At 38.4% G+C, this 18487-nt stretch overlaps 1 protein-coding gene across 2 annotated transcripts in view; it reads right to left on the reverse strand.

Moving 5' to 3' along the window:
* Magi3 (membrane associated guanylate kinase, WW and PDZ domain containing 3) overlaps window positions 1–18487 on the reverse strand; it is a 200779-nt gene that overhangs the window by 157114 nt on the left and 25178 nt on the right. The gene's annotated exons all lie outside the window — the stretch shown is intronic.

The raw sequence follows: 18487 nt of genomic DNA on the forward strand, positions 1-18487 counted from the left end.
CCTGAGCTATCATATCACAGCAGAACCATAATACTAGTTTACAGAAAATCATTCCCACTAATGAAGAAGTTTATATACTAAGAAGAGTGTGTGTGTGTGTGTGTGTGTGTGTGTGTGTGTGTGTGTGTATAAGAGAGAAAGAGGACAGAGCGAGACAGAAACACATATGGGTGAGCTCTTGCCATTATGCAAGGAGTGAGCTCTTTCCTTCTGCCTTGTGGGTCCCAGAAACCAAAGTCAGGTCATCAGACTTGGCAGAACAAGTGACTTTACCTGCTAAGCCACTTTGCTGGCCTCCTGCTCTATAGTTAAAAGGATACCTGACAATTTTTCTCCAATGGGCTCACAAAAACTGGTGATGCTGAGGTTAAAGGGATTGAGATTTCCCAACGACTCAACTCCCAAGCGCTAACTTATATAAAGAAGTAACTTCACTAGAGTAACCCTATTACACTATTCAATAGGGAAGGTCTACCCTAATAGTGAAACTTACTTCTCATTTGAATATTAAATGTCCTCCAAAGGTCTGTATTTGGAGGCTTGGGCCCTAATCCAAGGCACTACTGGGAGATGGCTGAGCCTTTAGGAGGTAAGTCCTAGTGAGAAGTGCTCACACCACCAGGGAGGAGCTCCCATAGAGCACTGTGAGATTCTGATCTCCTTTTCTCTCTCTCCCTCCTCAGCCATATGGTGAGTGGGCTTACTCTTCTGCCTGATTCCCACCAGAATGCCAATGCCTTGCCACAAACCCTAAGCCATAAGGCCAACAAACCATGAGTTGAAATCTCTAAAGCACACAAAGGTTTAATTATGGTTCTTCATTTTCATTTTCTAACAAATTAATACTGACTCTCATCTCTATAAAGTTTTAAGGTGTTTCATTAGGTCTCTAAGAAAACTCCATGCTTCAGTTTGCAACATTTGTAAATAATCAAGGAAAAACGTCTGTAGCAAACAAACCAATTGCAAAGAGCTAATATAGAACCAATCTATGTGTAGAAATAGTTACATTTTGGGTCATAATTTTTAAGAATATGATGGAAGATTGTTTCGGTATCAAAAACTGAACTTTTAGCCTACTTAGGACATCCCTAAAACCTTTACCATGCATTTAACAGAGGAAAACCTTTACTATGACAACGCTCTGCCCCTTCTAACAGAAGACCACGACTATAATATACTTTGCAGTTAGGTGCTCATTCATCTAAGTCTAGCAATGAATCTAGAAAAAAATGTTAAACATATTTGATCTGAAAGAATTCAAACAAGACTCGAGCAAAGCAAAACTGTTCAAAAACCTACCAAAAAGCTGATAACATAATTTTAAAATTACACAAGTAGAATTAATTTTGCTGAATTTTTTTAACTAAGTCAAAGTTGTGGAAACTATATTTAAAACTAATATTTGAGAATGAAGATTAACAGGTTAGCCGAGCGGTGGTGGCGCACGCCTGTAATCCCAGCACTCGGGAGGCAGAGGCAGGCGGATCTCTGTGAGTTCGAGACCAGCCTGGTCTACAAAGCGAGTTCCAGGACAGGCTCCAAAACCACAGAGAAACCCGGTCTCGAAAAAACAAAAAAAAAAAAAAAAAAAAAAAAAGATTAACAGGTTAGCTAATTTGTCTTTTTTTTACATGTCCTTGATATGACTTTCTTATGATAAAACCAACTTTCCAAAAACACAGATGGTAGGATAGACATTGCCAATGTTTGAGCTTAGAAGATATTTTTAATTTTTTTTTATTTCATCACGCTGTGTTTACTACTTTACATATTTCTCTGACTGCCAAAGAATTGTTAACTAACCGGCATGAGATTCATTTTGTTAGTACACAGCTGGGTACTTTAGTCACCCAACATCTGCTTCTTAGCATATCTTCTGCCTTTTCTACATCTGTCTCAAAACAGCTTTTAAAATTGTCACAGTAAAAGCATATATACATCTTCTCAATATTTGAGAGCTAAATTTGATTGTACACATTATGTTTATTATTGGTGCATAAATTATCAGTGGTTTCTGAATGAGAAAAAGCTATCCAGTGTATCTAAGGACCTAGAAAATACGGCATTACAACAATTTGCAGAGCCATCTGGTTGACAAAGTATGAAATACACCAAGAATCATGAAATAATCAGATGTTATTCTATGCCTATGTATCTTTAAACTCTAAGTAAAGACATAATGGGAAAATGATCGAAATGTCCAAATGTTAATGTTAAAAAAATGGAGTACCCACAGAAAAGAATATATTTCATTATATAGCCAAGACTCTGAATTTTTGGTGTCCTTAACTTTTAATTTTACAGGGATGAATTAATCAAACAACAATTATCCATGTCCTTAACTACTGAATTATCCCTATCCTTACTGCTTCTCTTTTCTGCTTTGGATTACTAATCTGGAATCCTACCAAGACAAAGAAAGGTAATATCCAAAGATAGGTCATCACTATGCCAAATGCTTGTTTTCAAATTGTTAGGAAATCACAAAGTACTTCCCTTTGGGAAAAATGTACGAGGATAGTCAGATCTTGGGAAAAACTTCAAAGCTAAAATTAATTCAACTATAAGAGTAATAATAGCACACAACCCAAACATCTTTTATACCACCATTTCTATGTCAAAATTCATTCCAGAATTTTTTTAAAAGCAAGTGAATAACCGAATAACACATCCTCCCAACTATGTGGTAAATCTGCAAGAACTGCACAATTTAATTTACCAGAGTTTTCTCTCCAACTGGTCAAAAGTCAAGAGGGTGACAAGGTTGAGGGGGTATAGTAATTGTGGAAGATGCTGGTAACAGAAATCTGAGTGGTGACAAGGTTGAGGGGGTATAGTAATTGTGGAAGATGCTGGTAACAGAAATCTGAGTGGCAGGAGGAAGAGTTACAGAAGATCCTTTAACTTTGTGTTTTAAAACAGTACTGAGGGAAATTGTAAGAGCTGTTTGAAGAAAAGCTCTTAATACCACGAGGCCTGCGAGATGACTTAGCAGGTAAAGGTGCTTACCACCTAACTAATAATCTACAGTCAACTCAGTTATGTTACCCTGTGTCTGGTGGTGGTTGAAAATTAGTGGGGTTTGCTGTCTGAAGAGGAAGAAACAGCACACATAAAATGTTTAAGCATATTTATTGCCAACAGCATAGTGAAATACTTGAAAATCTATTGCAAAAAATGTTAGTATTTAAATACTATATAGAAACATGGTTGGTTTACTTTTAGTTTTTCCTTGATATGGATTAAAACAATCCTTAATGCCCTTTTATTGCTTCAGATTATGAATAAGCACACTGTATAAGTTTTTAGGGCTGTTCCATCACAAACCACTGCCACCATCACTCAGGAAGACAGTTTCCTAACTTTAGATGATAGAACTATGCACTCTCCCCCAGATGAATGATGATCTAATTTCAAACACCATGTTCTCCACTTTCTTGAGTCAGTTTCTTGTGTACCCTGGCTATGCTGGAACTAGTTCTATAGACTAGGCTGCCCTCAAACTCAGAAATCCACCTGCTTCTGCCTCCCAAGTGCTAGGATTAAAGGTGTGAACCACCACCACCCAGCTTAAGCCCTCGTTGTATAATTAAGAGGATCTGAGTTTAACCTCCAGCACCCACATAAATGCCAAGCCAGGCAGGAATGGTTGATGGCTGCCTGACTGTAATTCCAGTACTTGGGAAGCAGAGCTAGCTATCAAGATTAGCAAAAGCATCAACCTTTGATTTCAATTAAAAAGCTTGCCTCAATACATAAAGTGAAAAGCAATCAAGAAGATCACTGATGTCAACCTCTAACCTCCACACTGACACCCTCAAAGTAGTAGTATTATTATTACAATAATAACAACAACAATACTTCTAAGATTGTCACCACCAATTATTTCATATAACACTTAAAATGTCTGCAAAAGTACTGATTTTATTCTGAGACTTTCTATAGTACTACTGTTACATTCAAACATAACTACCTGTAAAGATGAATATGTATATATTTTAAAGCTGGACTATTTTAGGAAGGAAAGAAATCAGGTCCTGTGCACATTCAGGTCTCCACATCTATACTAAATATAGACACAGATACATGTATTAAGAGTAAGAAGCATGTAAAACAAGAACCTAATTAGTCTAGTCAAAATAAACAAAGCAATACATAATTATTGCCTTTCCAAAGGATCATTTTGAGTATAGGCACTCCAATGATGTAAAATGGAAATGAACCTTTTAAATGACTTTGTATAAACTGCTTTAAAAAGACATTTTTAAAAATGCTTAAAAGCTTTCAGAATTTTAAAAATAACATCATTATAAGTTGTGCAGCTACAATTCCATTTCACAAAGTGTTTCACCCATACCCCCCAAAAAAGTCTGTGTACTAAAAAAGTATAAAGGGGAAAAGCAGCACTTAGCATCTCCTATTAACTACTAACCTAGCTTAATTGCTATCTGATGCATTTGCATTTTAATTTTAAGTAAATAAAAAAATAGACCCTCAAGTGGCCTACCTTTTGATTTCTGAATACTTTAACCTACTGAGCTATAGGTTAATTTATTAGTCTTGTTTAAGTAAAAACAATGACTAAAAATCACTTAGGCTTATAATTATGTGAGCTGCTTCATCATTCTTACAAACCATCTTGCCATTAGGGAAATCTTTTGTTTTTACTTCACTGGTATATTTGTTATTTTAATCTGGCCTTCTGCATACCAGAAGCATAATAGAAGGCAATTATATGATCCCACTTATGTAAGGATATACTTCTTATTTAACATACTGGAATATAAAGAGATTAATAAGAAAATGATTATCATTCAGCTCTTCCTTGCTGTTACACTGTAACTTTCCTAAATCTGTAACCAAAATAATATATTCTACAAGAAATCTATCATTAGATTTTATATAGTTCACTAACATTATGTTGACATTATATTTACATGCATGTTTTACAATGATTATTTCCAAACAGCCTATTCAATTCTCACAAACTCACAGCTACAAATAACTCATAGAGATTTAGAATAATAACTACATGCTATTAGTGTCTCAATTTGTAGTCACTAAAAATCTAAGTTCTCATGTTTTCAATCTCAAATACCTAACTCTTACTTGCTACATTTATAGAATGATCAAAAAGGAGAGTAGAAAAGGTCAAAAATCAGTGAAATTATTCTTTGTTCACTCTTTCTCCACTTGACAAATGTCAACGATCACTTTCTACATTTTTCAAATCGAGATTTAAGTGTAAAATAAAAAAAATACTTTAATACTTCAGCTATGTTTAATTCCCTTTTGTAATGCCAGCTCCTTTCACATACAGTAATACAATACAATAAGCACTCAAAAATGTTTGCCAAATCAACTGCTGAGTCAAGAACTAATGAAGAAATAAATGATGTTATTATTGATAACATTCTTTAAAGTTAATAACTTACTCCTCTAAATTACCCTCAGTCTCATTTGTAACTTAAAAATTAAGACATCTATTCATAAATTTCAAAATGTAATTGTGAAAGAGACTTTTACATATCAATTTACATATAAACATTTTATCTTATGATAAAGAGGGAGGAGCCAGAGCTGGTATCGCTGTGTTTATAATAAAAAGAAATTATGCTTATTATGCTGAGGGTCAATAATGCATTAAATCATTAAAATAAGTCAGTCAAGAATAATCATTTTGTGTGAGATACAGTGGAACAAAAAGACAAAGGGGCAATTACTATGAACACATGCTTTTTAAATGCTCACTACATATTTAACACTGTACTAAATACTAGATTTCCCTTGAGAGAAAAGATTTACAACTTCAGAATTTTAAAATACGCAGGACATTATTTTAAAGACAGAATACGAAAGGAAAGTGGTCATCAAGAAGTCGCTGAGCAAAGAAGGACATGAATTCATCATGAAGATTTAGTATGTAGACCTTATAAGACATGAACTGTTTAACAATATAAGTATATATAATATGCAAATCAAAAATACTGCATAAAAGATTTACAAGAACAACCAAAAACACAAGTTATAAACGATCAAAGCAGTTTATCCAGTGGTGTAACCGACAGATGAGGAATATAAAAAGAGAGTCAAGTACTTTGACATTGAGAAAGTGAGCCACAAGGGAAATAGATCGACCAGAGGAAGTAACTCTGAAGGACAGAAGATTATTAAAAAGAGAGGCAATCAACAGCATAAAGTTCAGCAAGATGAAACATGGAGGGAATATATATGAAGAGATTTGGTTTAGTGCTTCATAATTCAATAATTTTTTGAGAAAATATTATATATGTTAGGTATATTGGATTTTATTCTGGGTGAGATGTAGACATCACTGTAGAGCTCTGAAGAATGACATGATTTGATATAAAATTTGTAAAAAGTCTCTCAAGATGCTATTATGAACAGATTAAATGCACAAGAACTTCTGCAGTAAACTAAACAAGAAATGATGGTGCCCGGACAACAGGGCTGAATACTCAGATTCTAAGTAAACTGCAAAGGTAGAGCCAGTAGGATTTACTGACAGAATGCTAGTAAGCCTTGAAATAAACAGATCATGGATTACAGTCAGGTCTGTGGTCTGGAAAACCACAACTGACCTCAAACAAAATGAGGATAGCTGTAAATGGGGGAAGACACACAGCAAGTTTATCATTTATGAACGGATAATGATTGAGTGAAAACGGCTATGATCATCTGGGTAGGAGATAATTGAGGAGGGAATTAAGTAAAAAGGAGCACAGAAAATAAATGAAGACTATAATGAAAGCATTATCTCCAAAACTGTCCAGGTAGGTTTTGGGGTTTGGCTGTTTTGTTTTTGCTCACTGGACACAAACTTAGTTATCTGAGAAAAGGGAATCACAATCGAGAAGACTGGTCTGTTGGCAGTCCTGTGGTGCATTTTCTAGATCGATATAAAGAGGCTCCACCCACTGAGGCAGTGACATCCTCATACAGTTGGTTGTGGCTAAGAAAGCAGCCTAGAAAACCATGGGGAGCACATCAGTGAGCAGTGCTTCCCCATGTCCTCTGCTTTAGTTCTTACTTCCAGGTTCCTGACCTGACTTCCTAGATAATGGCCTGTGGTATAGACGTAGAAATGAAATGTACTCATTGCTCTCCAACTTGCTTTTCGTCATGGTGTTTTATCACAGCAATAGAAACCCTAAGACAAAACAAAAATAAAAACGTGAACAAAAGAGAAAGAAACCTTATGGGAAGGGAAAATGTGCTCTACACAGTTCTCAACCGACCAGGGTTACCTGCAGCTTGAATTCTAATTGCTCTTAGTAATAAAAACCAGGAGGCAGCCATCAGCCAGTGAAAGCTGAAGAGTTAGAGAGGCACAGCGGCCACCCACTAGAGTTCTTACCTCTACCAATGCTCAGACTGCCTCTGTTCCACCAAACCTGAGACTGCACTGAGCTCCTGCCTCCTCCTGCTTATGTTCCTCTCTCTGCTCAGCCATATCCCTTCCTGTCTCTACCTCCCTAGTGCTGGGATTAAAGCCAGGTGACTACCAAATACTAGGATTAAAGGTGTGAGCCACTGCTGGGCTGTTTCTCTTTGAGACTGGATCAACCTACTGTAGCCCAGGGTGGCCTTAAACTCACAAAGATCCACAGGCCTCTGTCTCCTGGTTGTGGGATTAAAGGTGTGTGCCACCACTGCCTGGTCTCTAGTGGCTAGGCTCTGCACTCTGATCTTTAGGCAAACTTTATTTGTTAAAACACAAACAAAATATCACCACAGGTGCCTGTAGTCTCAGGAACATTTGACAAAGTCTGGAGGCATTTTTATTCATTACTACTGGAGGAAGTAGGGTGCCAGAGGAATTGACAAGGACTTCCCACATAGGCTGCAAAACTCACTAGTAGTGAGCTTCATTGTCTCTTTTGCACCTTTGCAAAATGGGGGTGGAGGCTGGGGGAAGCTCTCAGAACATGAAAGAAAAGCCCCTTCCAGGGGCTGGAGAGATGGCTCAGTGGTTAAGAGCATTGCCTGCTCTTCCAAAGGTCCTGAGTTCAATTCCCAGCAACCACATGGTGGCTCACAACCATCTGAAATGAGGTCTGGTGCCCTCTTCTGGCCTGTAGACATACACACAGGCAGAATATTGTATACATAATAAATAAATAAATAAATAAATAAGTTTAAAAAAAAAGAAAAAAAAAGAAAAGCCCCTTCCATCTTGGAGCACCCTCTACTGACAAAGCTTAGCATCATGACAGCTGGCAAAGGATGTTTACCCAAAAATCACAAACCAATGCTTTTAGAAATGAAAGGCACTGAACTGTTAACAGGCACATGCTCTGCTTTTATATCTTTAAAGGACTTCATGTGGTCACAACTTTAAAATATCATGCCCTGGAAAACTACACAGAATAAGAAGGTACAGGTATTAATGTTAGATTACAAACTTAGGCTCAATTTTGATGTGATCAACTGTCTATAAAATCTTTACCATAAGTTAAAACCCATTTTAGAGTTCAGGTTTACTTTCAACCATGTACACAGACATAAAAATGTCAAAATAATTTACTACAAATATCAATCTGAACTTTACTAAAAGTTTATCATCATCTAAATGTTCATATTTTCCAAATTTTCTTATGTATGTACAAATGTATTTTACTTTTAAAATTAGGGATATCTTTTAAAAAAACTTATGTATACCTGGATACTAAGTATCAATGCATGGAATTAATGCTGTATAGCCTCTTACGTAACAGGATGTTTTAAAATTCCTTTTAAACAGCATACAGTAGAAGGAAATCATTTCTGCAAAGTAAATCCTGAAGTTTAAGGCTATATCCTAATAGCTGTGGATTAGAGAGAATAAACCAAATGTTAATCCTTTCAAATGTTATGAACTGTAGCAGCAGAGTCACGGTGTTCTGTTTGATGATTCAGGAGTACGGCTATAAATGAAGATAAACATTTTTTTTAAAAAACTCCTAGAAAGAAAAGACCAGCCAGAGCAGCAGATTTGATCATGGTTGCTTCCCTGGTCAAATTCACAGACCCAGGAGTTATCATGCCTACTCACAAGCTTCACGGAGCACCAACCTGTTAGCTCCTACAGACTTCCCACTGAAGAAAGGTAACAAATGGAAATGATGGTTTTCCTCACTAATCATTGTAGGGTCACACAGTGGCTCATAGGTTAAAAGTGCTCAAACCATTACATCTACAGCTTAGGGGGATCCAATGCCTCTGGCTTCCACAGGCAACCACACTGACCTGCACACATCCACACACACATATATAATTAAAACAATTTTTAAATAATAAAATATGTCAAATATTGGTCATTAGACTCAATTTTTTATTTTTTAATTATATTTCTAAATTATCATACAAGATAATATGTAGACAGAAGTTTCTGTCCTGTCCAGTCCCACAGAAACACAGAGAGGCTTATATTAATTATAATCTGTTTGATCTATTTAGCTTAGTCCTATTATTAACTAGATCTTATAACTTAAATTAACCTTTAATTCTTGTCTGTGTTTAGTCACGTGGTTTGGTACCTTTTCTCAGTGAGGCCGTCTCATCTTGCTTCTTCTGCGTCTGGCTGGCTGGTGACTGTGTCTGCCTTTCCTGTTCCCAGAATTCTCCTAGTCTTGTTGCCACACCTAGCTACTGGCCAATCAGTGTTTTACTAAACCAACACAAATGACAAATCTTTACAGTGCACAAGAGCATTATACCACAGCAGCAATGGGTTTCACTATGGCAATAACATACATTGTATTATGTTCTAATTTGTCCTCGTGTATGTGTGCAGGGCACACACATACACAGATTCCCTTCCCTTCCTTGCTCAAAGGCCCCATTTGAAACCATAGGAATTTTAAAAGTCTAACAATAGCAATTATGTAAAATAGAAACTTATCTTACTGCTTAATTCTTTTTATTTTCTGGTTGTAACCATATCTCTTACAAATTCTCCTAACTCTGACCTGCCTTTATAAGAACATTAAAAACTATTAAAGTAATTTCTTAATTTTAAGTTAGCCAAATTTATCAATTTCCCCTTTCCTTATCCTATAGTCATAAACCCATTTCCTGATACTAAAAAATTGAGAGTATTGCCCTAGATATTCAAACAGGCAGCATAACACACTACTTAAGAACATAGATGGTAGGAACTAGAGATAGCTCAGTGGTTAACAACACTGGCTGATCTCCCTGAGGACTTATTTCTAATTTCCTAGCACCCAAGTGGTGACTTACAACTCTCTTTAACTCCAATACCAGGAAATCTGACACGCCCCCTAAGGCTGGGCTTAACCCTACACTCTTTAACTCCAGTACCAGGGAATTTGACACAGTCTCCTAGTTTCCATGAGCATAGGCATGTATGTGGTACACAGGCATACATGCATGCAAAACACTCACACACACACACATAAAATAAAATAATTTAAAGAAAGAATTTAACAACAGAGATTTTTAAAATTTCTTCCAATTAGACTTTTTTTTTACATTATCAATATACATTTAGATTTACTTACATACTTAACCACTACAGCCCATCTTCTTTCAAGATCAAAAATCAATCTAAAATATTTGGAGGAAGAATAGCCTTGTGGTAGTAAAAATATTTTTTACTATAAAAAGTATTTATTCTACTATCATATTCAAAAACTGCTTACTAGAGGTACAATTCTAGGTCAGCCATTCTTTGAACATTTTGATTATTCCACTACCCCAGGTTTCTATTTTAAGATCTCTTTCTGCTGTGCCATAGTTCAAAAGAATAAGCCCATGTTTTCAGGAATAGATTTCCTCATATTTATTTGTTGGGCTCCTGAATGTGAAGATTCTAATCTTTTCTTTAAAATTTTAAGCCATTAATCACTTCAAATATTATTCCCCCACATCACCTTCTAAAATGTACCTCTGGAGTTTTATCCTTAGCACAACTATCCAGGTCTCTGCTTCTGGGCTGCTTTCTTTCTAGCAAACTCAGAATAACAACCCAGTAAGTTTTCTTTTCAGTTGTGGCTATCTGCTATTGAACATTGGCACTAACTTTAAAGACTTTTTTTATTTTGCATATCTACAGTTTCTACTTGGTTCATTTTCAAAGTCGCCTGACCAATCCAACAGCCACTTGGCAGTTGAAACATGTTTCTAATTTATTCCTTTTAACAAAATTAAAATATCTGCCTCATAATCTACATGTTTGTCCCAATAAGTGTCTTTTGAATTTGGTTTCTTGTTACAAAGTTCCTATTCTCAGTCAATGTGGTCTGTCTTGGCATAGTTTTTTGTGTGTTCTTATTCTATATAACAATGATTATTCCCTGCCATGTGAAAACCTTGTCTTCTCGGCAGCAACTTAGTTTGGTTTGCTAGGTACCTATTATGGCTAATCTTGGTTGTCATCTTGACTACATTGGGAATCAACTAAAATCCAAGCAGCTGGGCTGTGAGGGACTTTTTTGATTGGATCATTTGAGCTAGAAAGGTACACCCTAAGTCTGGGTCATTCCTTCTGGTGGCAGCCTACATCAAAGTAAACTTTTGCTTTTTGCCTGCATGCCCTCACTCTTACTGGCAGATCTATCTATCTACTGAGGTATTCTTCTATTGGTTTTATAACCTATTTCCTCAAGATTCCAACAGACTGAAGACCAGAAGCTCTCTAGGATCCTCACTGACTCCAGCACCAGTCTGGACAGCTAAGACTTCCAGTCTCACTGTTGGATTAGCAAACTGTATCCTGTAAGCCTCTCTTAATTTATTCATTATATAAATTCTGTGCCTTTAGATAATGCTAACTAATACAGTATCGGAAGCATTTAAGATCCAAATCTAAGATATAATTCTTGGCTTAGATTTTTACTTTGATCATTCAAACACTGATCATGGAAACACCAAATGAACATATACATGACCCTAAGTTCTGAATTTTTAAATTTCTACTCAAAGCCAAGGCTAGAGAGAAAAGAGCACACTCTTTGACTCCTTATAAGGTATGTGTTTTTCAGAGCTTTAATACACTGTAGACCTTTCCCTAACATAATTCCAATCTGGTCCCTTACCTAATCATCTGTAGAAACTTGTGCTGTGATTTCTAGCAGCTCTGCTCAAGCTCCAGGTCATCTGGGTCCATTAAGTCTCCATGGTACTTAGTAGTTTCAAAGCCATCGTCAGGTGAGAGGAGGGACTCCCAAAGGCCTGGAACTCACCAAGTAGGCTAGAATGGCTGGCTAGGGAACACAAAAAAATCCTCCCCTGCCTGCCTCCCCAGTGCTAGAACCACAAGCAAGTGCCACCACACTGAGAATTTTATGCTGGTTCCGGCAATGAGCTCAGGCACTCAACCTTTTATAGCAAGTACTTTACCAACTGAGCTATTTTCCCAACCCCCTGTTCATTCGTATACCCTTTCACTCATTTTAAATGAGTTTTTCTTGTCATATATTTTTTAAAATCAAGCATATTTTAAATATTTTATAACTGAAAGGTTCAATTGGCCATACTGACAGAAAAACACTAATGTTTCCTTGACTCCCATAAAGTCATATTGAGTTTGTTTCTGTTTTTGTTTTCATTTACATTTTCTAGCCTTAAAAAAAAACTGTTATAGGTAATGTAATGGTCTCTTCTGTCCCTTTAAGAGACAAGCCTTGCCCACTCCCCCTCCCCTTCTGCCAAGGCAAGCAAATCTTCCTTCCCCTTCTAGCCTGATCTCTTTTCTTCTCTCTACCAAAGAGGAGACTTCTCCTCCCCTGTCCCCCGTGTCTCTTTCTTTCTCTCTGCCTCTCTCTGCTCTTCCACCTTCTCCCCCTTCCCTCCTTTCTCTTTCCCCTCCTTAACCCACTAAATAAATACCCACTTTCTATGCATGGTGTGCCTATCCATATCTATGTCCCACCCACCATGGCTCCTCATGGCCCACTGTGGTATACCACTCGGGGAACTGCATCAATTTTACTTTTACCAATACAGACATTCTATTCCAATGAGGGAAATTACAGGACAAAATGTAATGTCATTTCACTTAGGTGGTAATGAAATCAAAACATTAAATGTAAAATGTTTATGCTAACATGAACAGATAACCAGCTCACTGTTCTAGTGTGGATATAATTTGGTAACTACTTAAAAAGCATGAAGTGATGTGCTCTACCAGTGTACTATTTCAAACTGAGTGACTCACTTTAAAGTTATGTCTCATGAGTTACAACAATATACTCAGCAATACTACTGTAATTACGTCTGCAAACAGCTCTTTTCACACTCTAAAGGGATCTAACAAAGCCTAAATTGCTAGCACTCCTTGATTTCTCAGTCATTTCTACCAAGTCTCAGTTTACAGTGACAGAGGCCTGTGTGTAAACTACAAGTGGCTCCATTTCCAGTCAAAGCATTCTGCTAAGTATAAGGACACCACTTACTTATTCAAATATTGCAGGGCCACAGAAGTAGGTCCTCTCCACCTTGACAGAGGCCAGAGAGTTTAAGCCTACTCTTGCCCTTTGAAAGTTACTGACAAGAGGTCTGACTTAAGGTGTGGCTACAAACAAGACATCTTGACCTATGGTGTGGTTACTTGGTGTTTTGGGTATTGAGGTGACCCAGAGGTGGACCTGTTCCACTTTGACCAAAGGTCAGAGAATTAAGCCTATCCCTGTTCTTCAAGGATGTGACAGGAGTTTGACCCAGGGAGTGGCTGCTTGATATAAGGTGTGGTCACTACAAGTCCTGTCTAAACAACAAAATGCTTAACCCAAGATATAGTTGACGTTTCAAGTACTGAAGCAGGTAATTGTTCTGTTTGTTCTTTGTGTCATGTTAAAGCACTCTTTGGCCTTCTCCTTCCCACCCCAACCCCATTTTTGGAAAAAAGGTCTATCAGTATATGGAAAATAAATGCAGGCAAATTCAGTATTCACTGGATTGCCCTCCCAGTTCTACTCAGCATCTCTATTCCTTTTCTTCTTTTCTTTTCTTTCTTATCTCTGTTCCTCCTATCTAATATTTCTAATGCACATACTCCTACTCATTGAGGCTGGATCCCAACAGATGTTGCCCCAATGTGGGATCCCAACAAAATATCTCAACACCTACTGTGCATCAGTCTGTGCATTAAAGAGTAGAGGCAGTATATAGAAAATGTTACCTCCAAAACCAGAGGCTACTCCAACCTTCTCTCTGGTTCTATATCCTTTTTAGGACTCCATTCTCTGATAAATTTAAAGAAATAATGAAACACATTTTTTTACTTTTTCCTTACCACTTGCATTAGCTACTATAATGGTCTGCTTTGTCCCTTTAAGAGACAAGCAGACCCACTCCCTCCCCTGTCTGCCAAGGCAAGCTGATCTTCAGCTTATAGTCTGAGTTCTTTCCTTTTCCATCTCTCTCTAGAAGAGGCAGCTTCTGTCTCTTCCTTCTCCCTTCCCCCTTCTGTTTCTCTCTCTCTCTCTCTCTCTCTCTCTCTCTCTCTCTCTCTCTCTCTCTCTCTCCTCTTCTCCCTTTTCCCCTCCATAACCCACTAAGCAAATATCCAACCTCACTCTGTATGGCATGCCTATCCATGTCTCTGTCTCTTGCCCACCCACGAGCCTTCCTGCCAGGGACCAGCCTCCTTCGAAGACGTGTGGCATGGTCTCGTAGCTTGCCCATCTGTCTGTCTCTCTTCATGGGACAAGCTGCCCCACTGAGGTCTCTCATTTACCACATGGCTCCCGGCCTGGGACTCGCTGCCCTTCTTGATCCACTCCAGCCACTTGGGGAACTGCGCTGTCCCTGCCTGGGACTGGCTGCTCACAGGACTCACTGCCCACTGCCTGTTGCCACTTCCTGGACCTGCGGCATGTTCTCAGGACCCGCTGCCCACTGCCTGCTGCCACTTCCTGGACCTGCAGCATGGTCTCAGGACCCACTGCCCGCTGGCCACTCAGGATTCCGCAGCACTTTTACTTAAACCATAACAGTTATTTTTCTACTGCTGCAACTTAGTAAGTATTTAATTGGATTTTGGATTCCAAAGGGTTAATGTCCGTGAATGGTAGCAGGAACAACTGAAAGCTAACAGCTCCAACCACAAGCAGAAGGAAGATACAACACACTGAAAAACCTAAAAGCCTGTCCACAGTGACACACCTCCCTAACAGGGCTACATCTCCTAATATTTCCCAAAAAGCTCCACCAACTGGAGACCAAACATTCAAACATATGAGACAATGGAGTCCATTCTCATTCAAACCACCACATTACCATATTATATTCTTAAATCTGGACTGTGTGGCTTGCATTTTTATTTTGAATAACTGATACTTTAGAATGGCCAGGAACAACTTTGCCAACTCATATTATACTTCATAATTTAATAAAGGTGAAAATAAATATAATTCAAGAACAGTGAGGTTGGTATTTCAAAATCAGCTATGAGTTAACTAACTAGATACCATCAATATTTCAGTTTAGTTTTGCTTTTCTTATCAAACAAGCAGCTAATAGTACAAATAATAGTAAACTCTGGGGAAAGCTGCTAAAAGATATTTACAAGGTTATTCTAACCTTTATAAAAAATAAAGAATTAATAATAGAAGACATAATGGTGAAGAATAATTATGGAAGGTTTATACTACCAAAAATATTAGCATTTATTATGAAGCTGCAATAATTAAGATTTGCTGGCAAAGATAGGGGAAACAGTAGAACAGAACAAAGCTGCCCAGCCCAATGATGTCACCATACATGTTAAACTTAATAGAATGTCTGAAATGAAATTGATACAATTCAAAATCTGAGTTTCTAACATTCTACTTAGTGTAGCTAGAGAGATGATCCAGTAATTAAAAGCAATTCCTACTCCTCCAGAGGACCTGAGTTCAATTCACAGCACCCATATCAGGCAATTTACACCATCTATACCACCAGCTCCAGGAGGACAGAACTTCTCTGGCCTCTACAGGTACCTGTACTCACATGCACACACATACATATACATGATTAAAAGGGAATCAAAATTGAAAGAAAAAAAACTTAGTTAAGGAGCTGGAGAGAGAATTCATCAGTTAAGAGCACTGGCTGATCTTCCAGAGAACCAGCTTTCCATTCCCAGCACCCACATGGAAGCTCATAACCATTTGTGACTGTTCCTGGCTTCTGGCTTCCATGGACAATGCACACACATGGTGCACAAACACACATGCAAGCAAAAAACTCATATACAAAAGATAATTTTTTAAAAACTACCTAAATTCAAGAGTTAATCACTGGTAAGTTACTAAGAGCTTGAGCCAACTTAAGTATATGATTCTACTTTTTTTAACTATGAATTTTTTGAAATCTAAATACAAATTTGATAAAAATTTTGAGTCATAATGGAGATATGCTGCAAAGATAAAATACATTCCCAATTTAAAAGACCAGTACAAGAAAAAAAGAAGAATACTTTCTTGATCATGATCATGGTGTCTCTTCACAACAATAAGACAGTAACTAAGACACAGATTTACTCACAATAGTCATAAAGTAGAACCAATTCATACCTCTCAACAGGTAACTGGCTAAGCAAAAATACTACTCATCAATGAAAAGAAATGAATGATCAACACATGCAACTACTCAGGATAATCTTAAATTATGCTAAATGAAAAAGAAGTCTATAAATGGATATTATGCACTCATATTGCCATCTAAATAATTATGTTTATACTCATAGATTACAGCTTTTATCAGCTATGGTTAGAGAAAGTTCCTTTTTGCTGTGGTAAGTAATAACTGCAAAGACTTGTAACTGGTCAAAGTGCTTAGAACAGTGATTGTTGAATGCTCAGCCACAAACGAGACTTAAATATTATCTCCTTCACAGCTTGTTAGCCACTGTAAAAGACAAAAGGTAAGAGTGGAGTGAGGTGGGTAAAATAGTGTCTTAGAACACAGCATGGCTGTGCACTCTTGATATCACAACAGGTGAGTTACCTACACAAGACCTATGCAAGCCTGGGCCTGCCAAAATCCTTACACAGCAGGGTCCATGAGACCACATCCATCTCCAGAACTTATAAGCAGATGATGGTAGCTAGAGGGACTGATTAGCCCCTCCCCTCCCTTAGTATCTATAACCAGTTAATACTATTCCAAGGGGAGATATTTTCACTCCTTCAGTGGTATAGCTGCTGTAATGGTCTGTCCTGTCCCTTTAAGAGACAAGCCATGCCCACTCCCTCCCCTACCCACCAAGGCAAGCTGATCTTCAGCTTCCAGCCTGGGTCCCTTCTTTTCCATCTCTGTCTGTCTGTCTGTCTGTCTGTCTGTCTCTCTCTCTCTCTCTCTCTCTGTCAGAGGCAGCTTCTGTCTCTCCCTTCTCCCCACTTCTCCCCTTCCCCCCTGTTTCTCTCTCCTCTTCTCCCTTCTCCCCTTCCCTTCCATAACCCACTAAATAAATATCCAACTTCACTCTGCATGGCATGCCTATCCATCTCAGTCTCTCAGCCACCATGCAGCTTCCTGCCAGAGACCCAGCTGCGCACTGCCTGCTGCCACTGGGGACCTCATGGCCCACTGCCCACTGATGCCACTCAGGGACCTGCAGCATTTTACTTAAACCATTACAGCTGTAATGGTAAAAATAAAACGGTGCCATTCTCCAAGAGGTGGCAGCTGGAAGAGGGCCACGAAGGGCAGCAAGTCCCAGGCAGGGAGCCACGTGGCAGGTGAGAGATCTCAGCAGGTCAGCCTGCTTGAGTTGCAGCAGGTGAGAGACAGAGATGGATAGGCACACCATGGAGAGTGAGGTTGGATATTTATTTAGTAGGTTATGGAAGGGAAGGGGAAGGGGAGAGAGAGAATGAAGGGTGTTGTGTTAAGAGCGGCGGGGCTGCGTCCCCGGCATCCGGTCGCCCACATGGCTAGCTTATGCCCCAAAATAATTACACGGAAACTGTATTCTTTTAAACACTGCCTGGCCCATTAGTTTGATTTTTAAGGTAGACAAAAGGGGGAGATGTAGGGATAAGCCCAGCCCATTAGGGGGCATGTTCGCCTCGGGCTAATGTTTACTTAGCAAGCGTGAGCCCGCCACTCTCTCTGCTTCCCTGTTCTCCGCAGGAAACAGTGGTTCTGTAAGTCTATTTCCCCATTAAAGCTGTATATATTATTACAATCTGTCTAAATTCATTTATGCCGATACAGAAGGGGAATGAGGAGAGAGAGTGAGAGAGAAAGGAAAACAAAGTGGGGAGAGAAGCTACCTTTTCAGGAGAGAGACAAAAAGAAAGAGTGTAGAGCCTCACAGAAGGGGGAATGGGTGGGGCTTTCTCTTAAAGGAACAGGACAAACCATTACAATAGCCACTAGTAAAAAGCAATGTTCCTGTAAATACTCCCTCACACAGTACTCTGTAAGCAATCTTTGTTTGTTTGTTTTTGTTTTTGTTTTTTCGAGACAGGGTTTCTCTGTGGCTTTGGAGCCTGTCCTGGAACTAGCTCTGTAGACCAGGCTGGTC

This window comes from Microtus ochrogaster, unplaced genomic scaffold (assembly GCF_000317375.1).
Source record: "Microtus ochrogaster isolate Prairie Vole_2 unplaced genomic scaffold, MicOch1.0 UNK60, whole genome shotgun sequence".
NCBI classification, from domain to species: Eukaryota; Metazoa; Chordata; class Mammalia; order Rodentia; family Cricetidae; genus Microtus; species Microtus ochrogaster.